Below are 22,498 nucleotides of genomic sequence, written 5' to 3'. Positions count from 1 at the left end.
CTGCTTACTTACCGTTTCTTTCTTAGGAGTCCACTTTGAAATGGAATCCTTTTCTAAAAAGAAGTTCCATACACTGAATTTTATCTATTTATAATCTGAAAGTATGGGACTGACAACTTAGAACTTAAACAACATTAAATGGTTCAGAAGGAGAGGGGTAATTTCAAGGGTATTTATTAATGAGTTGGAATGAAAGCCAAAAGATCTATTTCATGTAATGTTCATTTTATTTTTTGCATCAGCCCGATTGCAAAATGTGTATGTCTTTTATAAATTTGATTTATTTCTATGGTGCTATTCTGTTTTACACCTAGAAGAAACAGAATTATTTTGTTGGGCTGTCATATTGCTCACAGTTAATCAAATGTTGTATTAGATCTTTGGTTTACGTGAGACATGGCATTCCATTTTTTTCATATATAGAACCTATGGTTTATTCAATTCAAGCCTATAGTACATATGTTAGGGCTCATCATTATTAGTACGTTCATTCTTAAAGATCAATCATGTGAGTATTAATATTGGGGAAGGTAATTTTAACTGACCTGTGGTTGAGTAGGGAAAGACTTTGCTCCTTAGTAACAAAGTATAACAATGGCCATGTTTATTTCCAAACATACAGAAGCAAAGAGTCTTTGTTATTCTAACCAACATTTCCCTCTGTGAATGCACTTAAACATTTGAATATGCTGTTTTATTGCCTTCATGTGTCACTATTGGTATGTGGCTCCGTTGTGTTTTTAAGTTATCTGATATATGCATGTACTAAGTAGCTTTTTAATTTCCTTGAAAATTGATCCAAGTCTTCTGTGAAATGGTGGTTGACTTAAGTTGTTTCTATTTTTATTTTTTTCATAGTTAAATGAAGCACATAGGAATCAAAGAGGATTTACTTCATCTTAAAAAGTCCATTTATTACTTAGACAAGTTGCAAAATTTGTTAGGAATAAGGCCTATTTCCAGGGCTCGCAGTAACAGTAATGGATAGCTTGTAGAACTTTACAATTATGAGTGTACATATAAGTAATTTTTAAAAATCTTGAAACATGATAAACACTATAAATTTATTTCTGCTCATTTAAATTTTTATCTTCTTGGTTCTTAACATTATGGGAGTCAGCAAAGGCAGCACATAATTGTGGCTCAAAGTTTTTCTAATCCCTTTTACAGTTTCAGAAAAAAATTTAGAAGGTCTGAGGGAATAGAGGCCTTTGATGAATTTCTGCCTTTCTTTTAAAAGGAGAATTTACAGGAGGAAAAATTTTTATATATTCCCTATTGTGAAGTTTAACCAAAATGAAGATTTGATTTTGGTTAGAATCCTTCCCGTCCAGTGACTTTTAAAGGATATTACCCCAACTTCTTGCCTAGCAGGACAGCAGTAAACATTTTGTTTTCAACTTCCTTTAAAATTTTTTTCTCTGGTCCTTGTTTTGACAAGTTTATGTGGATTAATTCTTACTGCCTTGCCTTTAAGCCAATGCTGTTGGCTGAGGAAATACTTCAGACTTTTCTAGTAGTGACCAAAAGCTATAGAGTAGGTAAAGGAAAAACGTTATAGAAAGAAATCTGTGTTTTACCCCTTTTTATATTTCTACAGAGTCTACACCAGCCCTGGCCTCAAGCTAGGCAATCACAGGTGATTCATTTAACATCATTGAGCAGATGTTTATTGAACAGTTATTATGTGCTAGGTCCTGAGCAGTGAGCACAGTGCGGTTTCCAGCTCTAGGAGCTCTGGGTTTATAAGAAAGGTGGAAGCAAACAAACTACAGTATAGTAGCTGAGGGTTTCCACAAAGCTGGGACAAGGGGTTAGGAAGTGAGCTAAAGGTGGTTGTGAATTAGCAGTATGTGGGGCGCGGGTGTTCATTCTGAGCAAATATTAACGAGTCACCTGCTTTTTCCAGGTATTATTCATGTGCTAGAGATAGCAGGGGTAAACAAAACAGTATTGCCTCTTCTGAGAAGCTTCTGGCCTAGCGTGGGGGACAGATATATGTCAACCATACCAACACGTATGCTCTGTGTGTATTAATTGGATGGGGAGAGAGTATGGGAGAACATGACATTGAAGCAGGGACCTTATGGGATCAAGTGGAAGGGGCAGCCGCCCTTGTGGTGATTTGTACTGAACATGACTACTTAGATCTCTCCTGGAAAGAAAGAATTAACATTTCAAAGTGAGGAAGAATAGCTTAGAATAATTGAGGTGATATATCAGGCAGGGCACTTGATGCTTTGTGCCATATTAAGGCCACCCAACTCCAGGACTCCAGCCAGGTTCAGCCAACGTGGAGGTGCCATTGTCCTGCTCCTAGTTCTTGTCCCAGTGATAGAGTGATGGGGTGTTGCCCAAGCCTGGGCTGAGCTCCCTTTCCAGGGGGATGCTCCCTTCCTCCCCTTGATAGAGGGCAGGTGTTGGCTTGGAAAGGATAAATCTGACCTAAAATTAAACCCGAAGCTGTAATGTGTGTGTGTGTGTGTGTGTGTGTGTGTGTGTGTGTGTGTATTGCCCATGATTAGGTGTTTACAGCACCAAATCTTCAACAATTAAAGAGAAAAGGTGTGGGTGGGGTAAAAAATAGCAATACCCACACTCTGAAGTTTTTGAGAAAAACAGGAAACTAGTCTTTTTTAACCAGTGATGCCCAGAACTGGTTATTGCAAAGAGGGTTGTTTTTCTAATGCATTGTGGTCAGCACAGCTGTGCCAGAAGTAGATTTCTGCTCATTATGACAGCCGTCTGTGGATTTCTTTAGCTGACAAACCTATAGACAGGCAAGCATAATTATCAGTAGTAACCTGGTCATTATGGCCGGATGGTGCTTGGAAAACAATTTGCACAAGCCCTGAAAGCCCGTGAGAACATACAAAATAAGAGCATTTGGCGAACATGCAGCTATTTCCGGGAGTTGTGAATGACCCAGACTTATGAACCATACAATAGCTTATTGTAGGACTGTTTGAAACCTCTCTTTATTTGGATTCTTATTTTAAGTTGACAGATAACATTTGATGGCAAGTGACATAATATTTTTTCTCATTTGCTCGTTAACTCAAGCTCCACTTTCTAAATGTTGTAGACCTCTTTATTTTTCGCTTATGTTTGCTGGTTGGTGGCAGTTAAGTAACAATTTCAAAAGTGAAATCGAGATCACAAAGGTGTTGTCTCTTGTTCTCAGAATCTCAGAAACGCCTCATCACTGCTGCATTTGTGAACGACATGGGAAGAAAAATGATCACAGAAGTAATTGGGCAATTATTGATTAGTTTTGCGTTCTTCCCAATAAAGAAAATGCTTTAGAGCCAAGTTGAAATGGAGTAGTTTCCCTTATCTGCCGTCTTTCGTACACGGAAGGCTAGGTTAGCACAGACCATCACCGAGGTTTCCCCTCCACTTCCTGTGTGTGGGTTCGCTGTAATCGGGGAGCCCTCTAAACCAGAGCTCTCCCTTGCTGGCCATTTCTTTGTGCACGTGGAGATGTCATCTTTTTTTTTTTTTAATTAATTAATTTATTTATTTATGATAGTCACACACACAGAGAGAGAGGCAGAGACATAGGCAGAGGGAGAAGCAGGCTCCATGCACCGGGAGCCCGACATGGGATTCGATCCCAGGTCTCCAGGATCGCGCCCTGGGCCAAAGGCAGGCGCCAAACCGCTGCGCCACCCAGGGATCCCGAGATGTCATCTTTTTAAGGCTAAAAGGGGGTATTAGAATTTTGGAAGTTGACTAATGTAACCTAGATTTCATTGCTCATTGCATTTTATGGTCGCCAAGCTGAGCATTTGGTCTGTGCATTGAAGGATTTACACTTGTCTGTCTGTATCAGACTTTACAGTTATATCTTTAAGAAGTAAGTTACTCATGCTTCTCAGTCGTGAAGCTTGTTTGCAGGCAATGAATGTTTGATCCTTGATCCAGGCCGTGTACCTGGGCTTAGCAATGTCCCCTGTCCAGCTGACTGCTGGGGTCTCTCCACAAAAGGCGGTCATTACTGCTATTGATTTTTTTGTAGCCCATTGGCCATGTTAGAGTTCTTTGTAGTGAAAGGGAACTCAACTCTTGGCATCTGTCTGCCTTTTCATTTTACCAGAAAAGTACTTCAGTCTTTCAATGGCAGTAACGCAAGTTGAAGGGGAGTCTATTCCTTCCTTTCCCTTGAGGAGGCTTGGGGAGAGGACTAGCTAGTAAAGAGGCGTAGGAGATTGAATTGGATTTGCGGGGGGTGAGGTGGGGAAGGGCTCTGATTTTTAACCCCTTGCAGTTTATTTCTTAGTGGAATGGGGTGAGAGTACCTGCCATGTCCCCCTCAACAGCATGTGGCAAAAAGTAGTGAGACGGTGGTTGTCCAGTACTCTCAAATGCATATGGCGGTTGTTTGAGAAAGTACCAGCTCTTACTGAAACAGAACAAAACAAAAAAACAAACACGCTTTATCAGAAGGCCTCATATTTCAAACACATATAAAATCCTGGTGTTTCTGCTGGGAAAACATAGCCTTGGGAAGTTGTGATAAAGTCAAAATGGCAGAAATATGGATTTTTATTAGTTCTACTTCTTGCATATGCCCGGGCATGGCCTATTTTTAATGTGTTTTTTCACGTTCAGGTTTTTAAAATCTTGAGGACTAGAAATAGAATCTTTTACTTTCCATACTTGATAGGACCTGAGTATGTCTTTGATACTGTTACTTTTAAATAGCCACAGTAAGTGTATGAGCAGAAGCATGGCATAAAAATCTTGGTGTCGGGGAGGGGGGTTGAAGTGGGGGGATACTCATGACAACAGTCTCCTTTCTTACGGTAGAATAGAACAGTGAATGGAAACTATCCCAGCAGATCATTCAGTCCTGCTGAGCCATTCCCTAGCACTAGAACTAATTTGGGTCTCTACCAAATGGATATAAATACATAAAGCATTTGTCCGTTCCATCTAAAGGCTGCTCAAATTGGTGTTGTTGTTGCCTTCCCATTTTGCTTTTGTCTGTGATTTTTATTACAAAGGCCCAGTTAAAAACACACTGTACTCTTGCTCTGTCCTTCCTAATGAGAAGAGGGTGCTTGGGAGGTGATGGCTATCTGTGCAGGAGGCTGTGGCTGACGAGGCCAGTGTGTAATGATTAGTCCTTTCCCTGCTGCGCACACATGGAGATTGTTCCTTGATTTCTTACAGTCATCATTTCTAATACAGCCTGGAGCTACACGGAGACTTGCTCTGTCAAGCTTGGGGCCATTTTTTGCTTTTGTTCAAAAAGGCTTCTCTTATGGGACTGCTTACTGCCTGGGTGGTTCATCTGCTGTGTTCACAGACTCCCCACAATGGGGGCCCTCAATGGAGAGGGCTTTACAAGACCACTTTTTCCAACTTGCTTTGGAGCAGCCCCCCTTCTCATTACCATCTGGGAAGAAAACAGATCATGACAGTGGGGATTGAAAGGGAGGCTGGAAATGACTAAGTCAACCTCTTTCTCTGTTCAGTTGAAGAAAGAGAGGACCAGAGAAAGGTTATGTCCCTTGTCCTGGTCACAGAACTACTTGTGCCCTGATGAGTGACCCTGCTTTCATTCTTTTTCACACATCCAGCCCAGTAAATGATTTCCTGGGGGAGATGATTGCTCTAACCCTGGAGCGCTGTGAGCATTCCGGGAAGTAGCTGACACTCCTGGGTTGTCATTGGATGCTCAGTGAGGAAGACAGCTGTTGTTTATGGAAATGCTTAAGAAGCAGGATGTGGCATTGGTGGCAGGGTTTGCATTCACACAGGAGCTAGCACAGTGCTGTTCTCTAGAAAGCTGCAGTTTGATCCTGGTGATACCAACTTCATGCCACAGTGTTACTGCCAGGCTCTCAATGTTTGGCTCTCTTGATTTTATTTCTTCAGTTAAAAATCGAATGTCAAAAAAAAAAAATCGAATGTCATACTCTGTTCATTTTGAAGAATGATGTTGATTGTCGAATTTCTCTTAGTTGAGTATGATTTTCACAAGGGAGTTTGAGTAATATAGTGATCTGCAGGATTTGTGTGCTATAATCACTTGCTTAGACACATCATGAGCACAGTAACAAGTAACACAACGTTACCCTTGCACAGTTATAGAGTTAGAGTGTTTCTCAAGTAGGTGCTATTGAGATTTGGGGATAGATGATTCTTTGGTGTGGAGGGCTGTCCTGTGCATTGTAGGATATTAACCAGCATTCCTGATGTCAACCCACTAGATGACCATAGCACCCCCTCCCCAGCCATGATAACCAGAAATAATCCCAAACATTGCCCAGTGTCCCTTGGGGGGTAAAATCACCCTGGTTGAGGACCTCTGTAGACCAGCAGTAAAGCTGAGGAACATTGCACATATGCCAGCCTGAAGCAGTCTTGTTTACAACAGGAGGCTTGACTTTAAGAAACCAGAGAAGAAAGTAAGGTTTGGGAGGGTTAAATTACCAAATGATGAATATTCCTAATCCCATGACTGAGTGACTAGCAACCCAAACCAGGGGATTTCCCCTGTTGGCTTGTGGCAGGAATTCCCTTTCTCTTCCTCTTGCCCTCAACTTGAGGACACTTCCTTTTCACCACTGTTCAAGTTTCTGATTGACCTATTCTGAGGGCCAGCTTTTCTCTTTCACTCTCCCGTCACCTCAGTAGCTACCAGTAACCAGACCACCACTGCTGCCTTTGCAAAAGACTAGTGTCACCAAGATTTTCCCTGCTGATGCCCCTGAGCCATCACTCTGCCCCTGAAGAACATGTCTTGCTGTTCTTATATTATTATTTACTTCTTAGGATTCTACCTAGACTTTTATGGCCCATGTAGAAAAAAGTAAGGAGTAGTTTGATATCCTATTGACTCAAGTCCTCAATGAGACTATTTTTTCGAATAAAAGCTATGACATGGGCAGCCCCGGTGGCTCAGCGGTTTAGCGCCGCCTGCAGCCCGGGGTGTGATCCTGGAGACCCAGGATCGAGTCCTACATCGGGCTTCCTGCATGGAGCCTGCTTCTCCCTCTGCCTGTGTCTCTGCCTCTCTCAGCTCTCTCTGAATGAATAAATAAATAAATCTTTTTTTAAAAAAAAAGCTATGACATGTAAGGTGACTTAGGTTCTCTAGTGCTCCTACTACATCGCCTTAGGCTAGCCTGGAATGCCAATCACTGTTTGTGATTCTGGTTTTAGAGGGAGACATTCCAAATTTCAAGTAGTAAACATAAAAGTGAGCTTTTGGAATATGACTTATTTTAAGAAGGAACCATTTTGGCATGCTGGAAGATGAGGTATAATAGTCTAGCTCCTGCCTATTCCAAGTGAGTTCTTCACTGAAACCACAAAGAGACCCTTAATAGGCAGTTTGGACTCCCCCTCTTGTTGAGATTTCCCACTCTAAGTCCCAGACTTGGAGGGCAGACAGGCTGGACCATCTATGGTTTGCTTCTCTGATGTGGAAACAATAGTCATCTGGCGGTTTCCTTGGATTCCATTTGGTCATGCTTTTGTATACAATCTTTGCCAAATGGACTTAGTATGCCTAAGTCGGCCAAAGGAGGAAAAGACAAACACCTTAATCTATGGACTGAGATACCAACTGATGAAAATCCATAACAAAACAACTAGAATCTTAGCAGATTTTAGAAAGAGTAAAAGGAAAAGATACATGTTGTACAAATGTGTGGTAACTAAGGGGACTTTATTTTATTTTATTTTTCTAAGGGGACTTTAGATTAATTAAAAGAGAGGAACAAAAATACCTCATTTTTTATTTTTATGTCAAATACCAGATTTTTACATCATGTTTGTCAAAGCTAGAGATGTTTATCATTTCAGACTAGACAGGTACAGCGGAAAAGCCTGCTACTCCAAGTCTTGAAAGGGTCTCCCAATTCTGATAATGCTGTCTGTTCTTTCTACCCTTTCTCTCTAAATTTGTCAAATTGCACAAACTGATATGTTAGACTCTATGATAAATCTATGCAAGCTAGGATAAGAGAATGGTGGCTGGTGACTTCTATTGGGAAGTTTCTAGATCATCTGTACTGAGGATTTCCAAATTGGATTCCAGATGCTCTAGGATACTACCAGTTTTGAAAGAAAGCATAGTTGTGGTAGATTTAACATGTGTCTGTTTTAACCACCTCTAAATTTGAGGCTTTGGATCATGATGGGAGAGATGCTTAGCTTCCACATTTTAAAATGTGTACAATTAGAAGAGAGTCACTTCTCAAATACTATTACTTGGCTCTCTGATTACATGGCTTGCCTTTTGTTATGGGATCTACACAGTAACAATCTGTTTTCAATGTCTGTCCTTCTCAAGCCCTTAAGTTCCATGAGGACAAGAATCACGGCTTTGGGAGGGCACAATTGTTGTTTGTTGAATGAAGAATTTAATAAATGAGGGGAAATAAAGAGTTCATCATGAACATTTTATAAGAAAAGTGTATTTTTTTGATAGAAAAATTAAATAAAGACATTTCCCAATAATGAAGTTAAGACACAACTTAAAAGAATATCTATGTAGTGAAGTTTTGTTTCTTTTTTGGAAATTTGTGGTTTTTATTTAAGAACAGAGAAATATTGTATTTTCTGGAGAAGAAAAGCATGGCATGCCCTCCAAAAGTAATCTAGTGGAACACAGGCATATAAAGTCCTCCAAACCCATCAATTTTCATTTTACTTTATAGTAATAAACACTTTTCAGTGCCAAAGTAAATTAGGACAATGATCTGGGTAAAAGAGTACTCTTGAACTGTATAAGAAAGATTTTGATTCTGTTGCCCAATTTAGAGCAGTGACCTTCATTCTAAGTGTGAAAGTGTTTTATCACTGTTGTATATGGACATGGTTGACCTCCATACTAGACACCTAAAACTACTGCCATGTGGTTCAGTCATACCAGTGTAGATAGTGAGTAATAGGAATGCTCAATATATTAAACTTTCTTTGGTTTGGCACTGGTTTTGGATTTCTTCAAATCACGCATCTTTTTATATTACTATTATGTATATGTTTTCAAAAGCATTGGTTTTGAGTCAGACTAACTGGATTTAAAAAACAGTTTCAGCCATTACTGTGAGGCAATGGATAAGTTCCTTAAACTTGGGCCTCATGTCATCCGTAAGGGAGGTAATATTAGTGCCTGCCTCATAAAGGATTTAATGAGAAAATACATGTAAATCACTTAGCACATTTGCTGGGGCACAAAGATTTAGTAAATGTTGATTATTTTTATCATTCTATGTGCTGATTGTTTCAAACTCCATTACTATTTCTAGATCGTTCATTTTCTTCATGTTTTCAGTAGTAAGCCCAAACTTTTAAGCTTCCTTTTTATGGAAATCAGAGCAGTCTAAACAGAGTCTAGGCTGCCAAACTATCTGCTACATCTCATAAAGAAGTGAGATAATGCTTGGTGTATATGTGTGTGTCCAAATATGAAGGAGCCACAATTCTAAGTCGTTCCAGACTGAGGGCAGGTGGACCCCACTTGGCTGGGAGTCAGATCCTATTACCAGACTTTATTTATTTCAGGCCTGATAAAGTTGCTTCCTCTTGGTGAGATTTTTTTTTCTCTCATTTCTTACTCAAGACAAAGACGAAGGGAGTTGGAAAACTTTTTAAAAAGAAATGCAAAAGAAACTCTCTTATTTTTATATCTTCCAGAAACCAATTTGATAAGTCATTTTCTAAGTTCTAAAGAAGCATTTTTTCCCCTCAATTTTTCATCACGTGAATAAAACTGGGTTTTCAGTTTTAATCAGACAACACAAACCATTACACTGTAAAACTACATTTTTCATTTGGCACCGTTCCTTGTTTACTCTTTTCAATGCAGATATGTCCTTGTCCTAAGACAAGGGGTGAAAGCCACCATGAGGCGTGACACCAGCCTGAGCAGGAGGAGTTAGTTATTAGTTGCTAAGTGTGTGAGAGGTCAGTGAATTTTTCAGGGTACCGCTTCAGAAATCTTCTTCGTGCGCTCACTAATAATGACTTGTAATCACCAGGTTTAGGAACCTCCTCCTATCAAGATGGCTGAATCAAATGTTTGAAGGTTTCTGAAACAGGCTAGTTTGTGCCTCCTCTTTGTTACAAGCAATTTCTTTCATCTTGCACAATTTAAATTTGGTTTTGATATTTCCCAATGGAAGTTGTTATTGTTGCATTGCTTTGAAATTTGTTTTCAAATAGGAGCTTGAAATGGATTATCTATAAAGTTTTGTTCATCTTGAAAGTTCTATGATCAAAGTTTACTTTTGCCTTTTAGAAGTTTTAAGATTTCTCCAGTTTTATATGGTTTCTTACTGATTCTTTTTGGCTTCCCAAATCAATAAATCCCCATTAGTAGGTAGTTAATTGTGGAGAATCTGAAATTTTACTTTAAAAATTTACACTGAAGTCTTAATTTTATCTCTCCTCTGTGGCCAACATTTAATCCAGCAGAATATTGTTAAGACTTTTTTTTCCTCCCCCCAGGGCCACAACTATTAAGGTCTCTCAACTTGGAAAATGAAACATGCTTAAATTTTTTCCGTTTTGATACTAGACAAACAAACTAGAACCGATAATCTTAATGGCTTTTCTAGCTTCTACATTACCCATCTCAACTGGATCACGGTTTTGGCCACCTGCTTTAGAAAGGAATATCAACAATCTCTTAATTTTGAAATTCAGTGACACTCCTTAGGTCTTTTACTTGACTTACTGTTGATTTGTATTCGACTGTCTTTATCATTTATAGTTTTCTTTGCATGTCTCTGTGATACTGTGAACTGCTGCCCTACCTCTGTTCCCAGCCTTTCCCACATTCCCCATCTTGGTAGTTTTCTCCAAAGTACAGCCCAGGCTTCTTCTTTCTGTACCTGCCCAAAACCAGCCCCATTGTTTTAAGTATCAGCTCTAAATGCTGGTGATCCTAATGGTGTTCCAAAGTGGATTTTCAGCTTACATTTCCTGTGGGTTCTGTATCTATATGTCTGCCTGGACATTTCTGTTTGAATGTTTCTAAAGCACCTCAAACCTAGTTTGTTCTAAAACTGAATATACTCTATTTCCTCTCAAACTTGTTTTCTTCTCCTTGTCTGCCTTGGCAAGCTTCTGCTGATTACTCCAGATCCATTTCAAATGTGTCCACTCTCAACCCTTTCTTAACACCCACCACTTGGTGGGGGCCTTATTGTAACTTCTACTACAGCACTTTTCATCCTACCTGTAAGTCACAGTCACTGAGGTCAGAAAACACATTTGTGTGCCTTCTGATGCACTACAGTCCCTAGTGCGTGTGGTAGGTGCTTAGTAAATGATGTTGAGGGATGCCTGGCTAGCTCAATCGGTAGAGCATGCGGATCTTGATCTTAGGGTTGTGAGTTCAAGCCCTACGCTGGGTGTAGAGATTACTTAAAAATAAACTTTTAAAAAAGTGATTGTTGAATATGCTAACAAATGGCAAAAATAGTATATTATAGATATTGAGAAGGGAAACAAAATTTTTATTTCACCAGGTGGAAAAGTTTGTAAGTGGCTAGATATTAAATAGATATTTTTTACAGTTCTATAAAAAATGAAACCATCAGCCTTATTGATTAGATGTAGGCCCTAGGATCTCAGAGAGTAAAAGAGGCTTCTATTTATTTCCTTTCTAGACTCATGGTTGACTTGGTGCTTGGACTTGGTTTGAATGGAGACTCAGTCATGGCATTATGGCAGCAGGTGCAGTGTTTCGAGTGACTTTCCCAGCTATTTCAAAAACGTCTGAATGCACAGAGCAGAACTCAGCTATCTGGTTGGGAGAATATTTAGGTGCCAATATTTCCTATATGCGCCTCTTCTCATTTATTCTACCTCCTCAAATGGGGCTCTGTGGGTCAGGATAAGGGCATGATATGTATGCTTCTGTTTACTTAGGCAAAAGGTAATGAAAATTCATGATTTCAGTTATGAGATGATAACCATCTCCCCTGCTATATCCTTCTCTTCCTCCCCGCTACATACAGATAAAATTGTATATCTGGATGTGCTAGTCATACCCATTTAAAATTACCCACAAGCCATTAATATTAAGTTCATCCTTTGATACTGATAGCTTCATCACATTGCATTGAAGGATCATTAGAAACAGTTTGTTACTGGAATCCTTATATTGTTGGGATTAGCGTCTAACTAAATGGAACAGGTATCCAGATACCATGAATTAATCCATGTTAATTTTAAAAATAAGAAGTCTTAGCAGCAAAGACTGATCTGTGACTGTCCTGTATTTAGAATTAGGTTCTTTGCACTAGGATGCTGGACCATTGCAGAATTATGTAACTGTTTCTCTTTTGGCATTCATAAAAACAAGAGCATGTTACCAGAGGTCATCCCACATTGAGGAAAAATTTTAAATACATGAATAAAAATTCCATCTGGCTTTTTTAATACTAGAAACATCACATAGATTTGTAATTTTGATGTTTTGTAGTCTTATATGGGTTTGGTAGTCTTTTATGAAGAACAACAAACAAAACATCCTGTTTTTATAACATCCAGCATAAATCCCAGGGGAGTTATTACAGAAATAGCTTAGGTTCTTCCTATATCAGTTAGCAGCTTTTTTATTTCTATTATTTAATGTTTCTCCTCTCTTCGAAGTGTGACTGAAACAAAATCGATTTGTGTCCTCAGGCACCGAAGTACTGCTAAGTGTTAATTGTCCAGGGTTTCTTAAAGGGCTTGAAGATCACAGAAGAAAATGTAGGGCCTGACCCACCACTTCTTGCAAGGGTGACCATTTTAAATTGCAGGTATTTGTAAAACTCTTTTTGATCTTTCTTTTCTTTCTTCTTCTTTCTTTCTTTCTTTCTTTCTTTCTTTCTTTCTTTCTTTCTTTCTTTTCTTTCTTTCTTTCCTCTTTCTCTCTTTCTCTCTTTCTCTTTTTTTTCTTCCATGTCATGGTTTCATCTTTTTGAAACTTAGCGATATTCCTTTAAGTGTTTGCTTAGAAGAAAATATGTGAAAATTGAATAGGGAAGATATTTTTGAAGGGTTGTAATATGGTTTAAAGGGTGGTGAAACAGCCAGAAATGATGATTCAGAAGCTGAAAATAGCTCTACGTTTTATGCAATCAAGTAAAACTCTGTACCTTGGCCTTCCCCACACCGGATTAGCAAGGAGTCAGGAGCATCCACCCCCAGCATGCACTATGGATGACAGGCGGGGTCATGACAGACTGCTGCCTAAACAGGGCATGTGCTGCCCAGAGGCTAACCCTGAGGTACAGGGTGGATTAGAGTTGAGTGATCTCAACTCATATTCATTTCCTCTGAAAGGAAAACTCACAAGGTCCTCTGTGTCGTACTGAGCGTTTAGGCAGCCAGGATTCTCACGATGGCACCCTGTCACTCCCGAGCGGATGGACATGTGCCACGTTTGCCTTTGCTGCTTGCTTCCCTGGCAGGGCTCCAGAAGCTTATGGCATTTGTCCCAGTCCTTAGGAATCCCATTTTAAGACCACGAGAGGGAGAGGGATTGATCTTGAGTTTTTTTTCTCTATGCTCTTGTTTTTCTTAGTTTGTTTTCTGTATGTTTTCGTGCAAAAAGCTGTACCGACCAGTGAGGAGGCTAGGAGATGATTCTTGAATTAACTCCATTTCTGTGGAGCGAGTGGTCAGGTTGCCCAGGTACAATGTCTTGGGTCCAAGAGCTGAGTCATGCTCGTGACTGAGAGTTTGATGCTTCACCTTCAGTTCTTGTTACCCAAAATGAGACTCGGTGCTTGGTCCTGTCAAATAAACCAAACTGTCAGGTTGTCATTAACGAGTGATGCTTCTCTAATTAAACAGAACTGATGGGAATGATCTGGGAGGATATTAGCAATGGAACAGTGATGTTTGCATTTAAATGATCTTAATTACCCCTTAGACTTAATGCCCTAATAAGATGAACGGGAGAATGTCACATCTCACTTAGCTGTATTGTTTTAGACAGTGGCTGCAGGCTGAAAAGGACCAGAGTGCATTAACTTGCACTGTGGTGTCTGCTTTTGCAGACAGAAGGTTTGGGGATGTATATTCTTTTCTTTTTCTTCTCTCTCTCTCTCTCTCTCTCTCTCTCTTCAAAGGAAATTAAATCACAGCCCTGACAGGAGAGGGTAAAATCTCTGAGCAGACCTCCCCAGTGCTTGGAATTTACAGACTCTACCACGTCCCAGTTTGCTATTGTCCTAAGGCAACACACTCCCCTGCTGCTCTTTGCGTCTTTGGCCACAGGCCAGCCTCCCAGGGCCTTGGGCTTTGATGTGCGGAGCAGACTGTCCTCAGGCCAGGCTGTTGTTGCCCCTGCCTAGGCTCTACTCACCCAGAATGCCAGGAGGGATGTCCTGTCTCGCAGTATACACTTTCCACAGCTCAAGCCATCATCAGAGGTTTCTAACACTCCCACGGCAGAGGGAGCCTGCCTTTGTGTCATCCACAAGTGGCTGCTCCCAGCTGCTCAGCTTTGCTTTGCTGGCTTCGGTGCTCTGCGTAGTTGGGTGGGGGTGGGGGCCTCCTCCTGGGGAAGAACCCAGCCCCACCAGGTGGGCTGTCAGTCCGAAGGGCCTCCTTGGCAGAGCTCAGGGGAGCCCACTGGGTGAGTTGAACAGCTTGCTCTGGGGACATTGTATCGACCTTCATTTGATCTAGGCCTGGCAGCCTGGTTAGTGAGGACTTAAGTCTTGGCTCAGGAAATCTTTCTCAACTGAACCGATTTTCACCAGGGTTCCAGGCCTATAGTGAGAAGTCTGTGCTGTTGCAAATTTAACTGCTATCACTTCGGGTGATATATTTTGGTAACTCTAAAAGCACGTGGACACATAAACATGGAGGATTGTAATGATAGATATTGAGGAAGTAAAAATGGGACCATGCCTTGTAACTACTGAAAAGGCCAGACCCAAGAGAGAGGGAGAGAGAGAAAGAGAGAGAGTTTCTCACCAATGAACTGTCTTCTGAAGGGCCAATTTGATTCAAATAGAAATTGCCTCAAAAAACTGAAAGCAGACCATATCTTGTTCTAGTTTAGATGACACAGTCCCTTGCACTGTATCTTAATAGGATTGGTAATAGCATTTCCCACAGAGGGGGCTTCTTGCTTCTATTTGAGTAGAAATAGATCTATTCCCTTAGATGTGTCTCTTCACCAACCATTATTTATTTCTTTATATGAAGTTTTATAATGTCCCAAGGTTGGCTGGTTTGTGTATTGATTTCCCTAATGAGAACACATTACATTTTTGGCAGTCAAGTCTGAAAATGGTTATTAGCTCTTTTTTTGCAGTAGTTGGGGAATGCGGTCTGCATGATCCCATGACCTAGTTGGAGGAGGACACCTGAAAAGGTTCAGAGTAGAATGGGGAAGACATTTGTAGAAGACAAACTTGACAGTCTTTTTAGGACATGCCTACATTCTCTTTTAGAAGTCACTCATGAGTAACAATTTAGTGTCCTCATAGTACTATCATTTTCTTGTCAGTAGTGAGTGTTGGTGTGTGTGTGTGTGTGTGTGTGTGTGTGTGTGTGTATTAGACTGGGGGGGGATAGGTAACTCCATTGGTGCATCTTGACTGGTAGGGTGCCTTATTTAGCACAGCTAACATGATGCAGGTATTTTTAAATATTTAAATCTAGATACTTTGAAATTGCAGAATTTTGTCATAACCCATTCCTTTTTTTAATTTTTTAAATTTTTATTTATTTATGATAGTCACACACACACACACACACAGAGAGAGAGAGAGAGAGAGAGAGAGAGGCAGAGACATAGGCAGAGGGAGAAGCAGGCTCCATGCACCGGGAGCCCGACGTGGGATTCGATCCCGGGTCTCCAGGATCGCGCCCTGGGCCAAAGGCAGGCGCTAAACTGCTGCGCCACCCAGGGTTCCCTGTCATAACCCATTCCTAAATTCCATCAGCCTGCAAATTTTTGTAGGACAGGAACACGGAAGGGAGAGAAGCTATTGGTTAAACCATAGTTTTGGCATTTAACGTTAATAGGAAATGCAGTGTTTGTCAGTATTCCATATATCATTTCTTATTGCTTACAATAAGATGAAGTTGGTAGTTCCAAAAATGGAACTGGAACTCAGTAAGGTTGTTGACCTGACCCAGGAATGCTAAAATGTACTGTTTGTCTTTCAGATGCTTCCCTTCCCCCTGCATCTTACAGGTACCCCATCTCCCTGTGATTTTTTTTTCAGTTAAAAAAAAAGTGTAGAGATTGAATTTTCATGTTCATATTGACTTTTGCAATCTTCTAGTTTTTTTTTTTCCTGTGAAATTCACTGCGCAATATATAGAACATATTGTAGGTTGACAGGAAAAACTTTCAAAGGAGATTTTAAAAACAACTAAAGTATAATTCATTAATAATTTCATTCTGTTTCTGGATGTGTTTTCTTCCCATTGTCAGCCAGTGTGGGAGGAAAGGGAAGAATAATGCTGGAGCTGAGGGTGTGTGTGGGTATGTGCCATCCAGAAGTATTTTATAGAAGAAAAAAGTGTTTATTTTTATAATAAAAGTAAAATTCGACACTCTGAATAACAGGTGACCATTAATTCTGTTGTAGTGAAAAATTATATTCCAGTGCTTTTAAACTTGTTAATTATTAGAGACATATGTTAATCAAAGGCATACATATGCATACACACACACACACACACACACACACAAAGTGGTTTTTTGTGCTACCAGTCTTTTTTTTTTTTTTTTTTTTTTATTCATGAGAGGCACAGAGAGAAGCAGAGATATAGGGAGAGGGAAAAGCAGACTCCCCGAGGGGAACCCGATATGGGACTTGATCCCAGGACCTCAGGATCACAACCTGAGCCAAAGGCAGACGCTCAACCACTGAGCCACCCAGGCATCCCTGTGTTACCAGTCTTAAATCTAAAATGTCATTGGTAATACTGTTGCTGTTGCCAGTGGAAAAAATTTGCATCAAATTAAGGTAAATCTACTCATCTCTTTTCTGCCCTGGAATAGCATTATCCTTCCCAAACTTAAAAATGTTAAACAAGTCAAAAGTTCCCCTCATCTGCTGAAGAGTGAATTCAAGTTAAAATTTCAAATGATAATATCTACACCTCCAAAGTAGGTGCACTGCAGTTTTCTCTTTTCAGAACTCTCCATATCCCTTCCAGGATTGTCTTTTCTGGGGTCCTGCTCTCTCTCTGTCCACACCACCCTGTATCTGGGGCTTGATTGAGTACAGCCTGCTCTGGGAAGCCGTTCGCCTCTATTCTAGCCCCTACATAACTCTTCCTGCTCTCGACTTCTGATTATGCGTAGAATCATTACGCATTCTAGCATTTAACACTTATTTTTTTTAAATAATTTTTATCTATTGGCTCATGGCTTTGCTACTGTGTATTTTATTATTTCTTATCACAACTACTTTACTGTTAGACACCTTGCAAATGTTCTTAATTGCTTGATTATTTCTGTTTTCTGGCTGTTAGTAAACCCATGTTACACACTAGAGCTGCTCTTCTCAAAATGGGGACCTCAGGCCAGCACATCAGCATCACCAGAGAACTAACAAGTTGGACCCCAACCAGACCGATAGAATCAGAATCCACCTTTTAACAAACTGGTGACTCATAAGCGTGTTAAAGCTTTAAAAGCATTTGTTGAGGAAGGTCTTTCTCCCTCAGAGGGGTAGAGACCCCAGAAAAACCTTCAACTCTCCCTTTGCCGCTGTTGTATTGGAGTCCATTCGGTACCTGGCTGTATTGGAGTGAAAACTGCCTGCTCTTACTGTAAGGAGGTTGGAAATTAATCTTTACACAGAAACTGCAACCTTTAAAAGTGACTAGAGGGCCCTGGTTAAGTATCCAAATTGTATTTATCTTCTGATTCAAGACAACTCTAGATGCAAGTCATTAAAATCCCTTTAACTGGCTTCTTTTAAAATTCTCATACTGAGAAGCAAAAAGTATGGTTTCCTTTTCCTTAGTTACCTTTTTTTTTTTTAATTCTTTTTGCACTTGAAGTGCTTACACCCACTCAGCTTGCTATTTTGAACTCTGGGAAAGAAAATTTGTGGGCATCCTGCAGTCTTTCAGGAAACAAGGCTCAGATTAAATATATGCCACATTTTCTATGTGTTTCTTCAGGAAATTGGAGAAAGCACATCACTCGTGCTTTCACTCAACTTGACACATAGTGTGACGTTCAAAGTGTGGATGGAAACTAGCTTCTGTCCTTATTTGCCTACCTTCGCACAGATATTCCTGGTGTTTCCCTTTCCATTTCTTCTATTGGTCCTTGCTTCCCTTTCACTATAGGGTCTAAAATTCTTCAGGTACTCATGCATTTTATAAAATATAACATTCCTTGAGAGTCCCTAGGTTTGGTACATCAAGGAAGAAAACACATGGACTCAATTAAATGTGCAACAATATGTGCAATACTCTCAGTCAAGCTTACTTTTTTTCTTTAAAGATATATTTATCTGAGGGGGGGGAAGCACAGGAGCCAGGGAAGGGGGCAGGCAGAAGGAGAGGGAGAAGCAGGGAGCCCTACTTGGGGCTCAATCCCAGGACCCTGAGATCCTGATTGGAGCCAGAACCAAAAGGAAGACGGTTAACCAATTTAGCCAACCAGGTGCCCCAGTCAAGTTTACATAATAGATTATTATAATTTTAAGTTATTTGCATTTCTTTGTTGGTTTTGCCCTATCTTTGAACCTAGTTTACAGGTAGCAGGAATGAGAGACATTGGTTGGGGTGGAAAGTGAGGAAGATACTAGGTCATCTCAGTCATTCTGCTATGTTTTAAATGAATTTGGGGCTGTGTCTTGTAAAAATACTAAGAAAATAAGGTGGTTGCACTTGGTGGTGGTTGTATCATTTATATACAGTTGAATTTCATCTTTGTTGAGGCAATTAAGAGGTTTTATTTAAGCTAGAACTTACACTTTTTTATGTAATCACTGTTTGCTTACATGTAACGGATATTATTCAGGGGGTCTTGTGAGGAAGAAACACAATTCAGTTGCTGAACTTGAGAAATTAAGTATTTTCAAGCAAGTGAAATGGAAATGTGGGAAGACACAGAACCAAAAATCTTAGAATGCAAATGTTTATTGAATGTAAAAATGTAGTAAACGTAGAGATGCATGATAATGTACTATTTTTTTTACATGGCAAAACAAAATATTGAAGGGATGCTTATATCTGATTCAACATAATTGTATTTAAACTCTTAATGGGATTTTTTTGGGTATGACTAAATATGGAAGGCAAATATTACACTTAATTAGATAGTATAATCTGGGAAAAATGGGTGAGAATTTTGCAAGTATATATGTGCACAAAAAGAAATATCAAGAAGTGTTTGAAAAGAAAAAGAGAACAAAGTATAGAATCTAGGCCTACTGTAATTCAAACACCATAAACAATAGTAATTAAAACTACCCAACACATGAACAGCAAGTTTTTATCATAATACCAGTCAAATATATTTACTCAGTCTGAACAAAGTTTTCATTTTAAATATGTAGATCAGTATAACAAATCCCATTATTAAAATATAATATAGCAAGCTTAGTAAATGGTACTTGGATAACTTGGAATTTGTCTAATTCATGTCAGAGATATTAAATGATTAAAGATCTAAATATAAATAAATGTACAGAACACCTTGTAGAGAACTTAATATATACATCATATTAAAGTGCCATTTAAATTTGAAAGAAAGGGACACCTGGTTGGCTCAATGGTTGGGCATCTGCCTTCAGCTCAGGGTGTGATCCCAGGTCTGGGGATTGAGTACCACATTGGGCTCCCTGTGGGGAGCCTGCTTCTCCCTCTACCTATATCTCTGCTTCTCTGTCCATGTCTCTCATGAATAAATAAATAAAATCTTTAAAATAAATAAATACATATATACATACATACATACAAAAGAAAGAAACAGGACCAAAATGTAGTCGAATTGCATGAATAGAGATAATTTTTACATTAAAATGAAAGACAATGAAATTATTTTTGAGTGGTAGAGTAATTATGATCACCATTGATATAAAAAGGCAACCCAGGAGTTCCATTTTACATTAAATAAACCACCAAAAGAATTTAGTCACATAAAAATGTGAGGAAGTTTTATGAAAGTGGAATGCTCAGATATTGTTGGCAGCTTTATAGGTGATTTCAATCTCTTGACATCAATATGGCTATAAATGTGAAGTCCATAAAAACACTCATACTCTTCAATGTAATAACCCCTTTTTTGTTACTGTTTTAAGGAAGCATAGTATCTCTTGTTAAAAATAAATGAGAGCATCTTACATGTTCCCACATACAGGAATGGTTGAGGAAATGACTAAGTATGCTAACTATGGACTATTATATGGCTAGTAAAAATGAGAACTATATGAATTACATGGAAATATGGGATGTGTTTATGAAATATTAAATGAAAAAATCAGAAGGCATTGTTATATGTGTGTTATGAGAGCATCTGTGTGAAAATATGCCTACATAAGCAAATAACACATTTGTAAAAAATGTAAATAATTATGTTTGGGTGATGGGATTAAGAGATTTTTTGTGTTTTAGGGTTTTTTGTTGTTGTTGTTGTTGTTGTTGTTGTTGTTGTTGTTGTTAAATAATGTCTTCAATGTTGTTATGTACTTCTAAGAAAGACAAATGACCAAGTAGGGTTGTTACTAACTCTGGCTATTTGGGCACTGCTTTCCAAATGTTATTTTGGAACCCTGCCAAAATATGCCAAGTTGTTTTGGGTCTCTAACAGTCATAAATTATTCTGTTACCTTATTCTCCTTGGCCAGTTTTTTACTAGGTTTACAAAAAAGCAAGTTACTTGTAACCATGATGAAGGAGGGTGGTGTGGAGCTTGTGGTATTTGCCCATCTATTCCCACTCACTTTGCACTCATCCTGCCACATTTCTCTCCCATCCTATACCGAGAAGCATCTTTAGCATCGTTGGAAAAGAAAAATGATGGAATAGTAGTCAGGAAATTTGCCTTCTAGTTGCATGATCTTGGGCAAATGTCTGTGACCTTCTGAGTCTTAGTCTCATCATCAATAGAAGGATGGTGTTTGATGATGAGGACCCAGACTAAGGATTAGTCCAGGGATATAAAGACACCAGAGTTCATAAGCTTACTCTAGGGTGCCAAGTGCTACTCTAATGTACTCCTAAAATGGCAAGTTTACTGTGTCACTGTTGCAAAGGCGGAACAGCTAAAGTACTTCCAGGGAGTGGTCTGGTCAGCTCGGAGAACATGGTTCCTGTATACTACATGGAGAAAACCATTCAGCTGGAGAAAGTCACTTGGTTTCAGCATTGTGGCTACATCTCATTTATTATACATAAATATAGACCAGTTAGTGAGAAGCATGATCAAATATTAGCTAATGATAAATTAGTACATTGTTTGGACTACGTAACTGACTGAAATACAAAGTTTCAGATGTATTTAGATTTTCTGATGAAGCCAAAATACCACTGACTGAGGTGTTTTGTTTTGTTTTTTACTTTTTCCTAATGTGTAGAGGCAGGCAATAAAAAGAAATTAAATGTAAGCAGGTTGAGATTTAACTGCCTTCATCAGTTTATAAAATTATTTTAGGCATTGCACTACTCTATAATATAAGAAATCGTAAGGAACCTAGTATCATATCTTAGGTGTCAATGTTAATTTCCTTAGAAATGAACACTTCTAAAGAATGTTGTATTGTGGTTTGTACACATGAGGCTCACCTGTTATGCAGGCAACAGATATGTATCTTCTCTGCTGATCAGGAGCAGTCATTTGACTGAATCATCCATACAGATGACTAATATATTTTGTACTTACTGCTTTTGAGATTTAATGTGAGGTGCTCATACCACCACTGAGAAATTCCTAAGTAACTTGAAATGCCTGGCCACTCAGATAAGCATAGTTAGACTGAAATGAAAACATATTGCTGTATTATAGATGAAAGACCTTTTGAGATACTGGCTTAATGACTGGCCCCACGCATGTATTTAATAAGTCCTTTTATGAGGCAAGAACTACATATTTTAAGAAAGCAGTACTCTGAGAAATAAGCACAGGAAGAGGGATGGTAGATCTAAATGTTTATACAGGTCAATTTCACGTTACATATTGACGAATCAGTGAGAAAAGGATTCTTGAGAATCTTCAAGTTGTTCTACATCATGAGGGGAAGTGGAAATTAGTCTTTACACAGAAACTGCAACCTTTAAAAGTGACCAGAGGGCCCTGGTTAAGTATTTCCAAGGCTTTTCCTTGGAAAGTGACTAATAGAAGGATAAGTTGTTAAACCGAGTAATAGCGCAAAACCACCACAGCAGTAGTTCAGACACAATATTATAAAGCTTGCTCCCAAACATTATTTGAAAGAGCCTTTGAAACTTTCATAAAAGGCCTAGAAAAGTACAAAAATATTTTCACAGTTCTAGATATTCAAGTGTGAAAAATGTGTGTTGTACCAAATTGCAACACCTTCTT

General features: G+C 39.2%; 1 protein-coding gene across 6 annotated transcripts in view; it reads left to right on the top strand.

Moving 5' to 3' along the window:
- The window catches only part of HIVEP2 (HIVEP zinc finger 2), a 191,660-nt gene that overhangs the window by 84,731 nt on the left and 84,431 nt on the right, over positions 1–22,498 (top strand). Inside the window, exon 1 of one of the 6 annotated variants that reach the window (XM_041743272.1) lies at positions 7,076–12,776. The exons of the other annotated variants lie outside the window; for them this stretch is intronic. The gene's annotated coding sequence lies outside the window, so the exon portion shown is untranslated. Of the gene's footprint in view, positions 1–7,075; positions 12,777–22,498 lie in introns of those variants that run through there. 6 annotated transcript variants of the gene reach the window in all.

The sequence above is a fragment of the Vulpes lagopus genome, chromosome 2, assembly GCF_018345385.1.
Source record: "Vulpes lagopus strain Blue_001 chromosome 2, ASM1834538v1, whole genome shotgun sequence".
Classification (NCBI taxonomy): domain Eukaryota; kingdom Metazoa; phylum Chordata; class Mammalia; order Carnivora; family Canidae; genus Vulpes; species Vulpes lagopus.
Note: the sequence above shows the minus strand (reverse complement) of the source record. Positions and strands in the feature narration are given on the sequence as shown.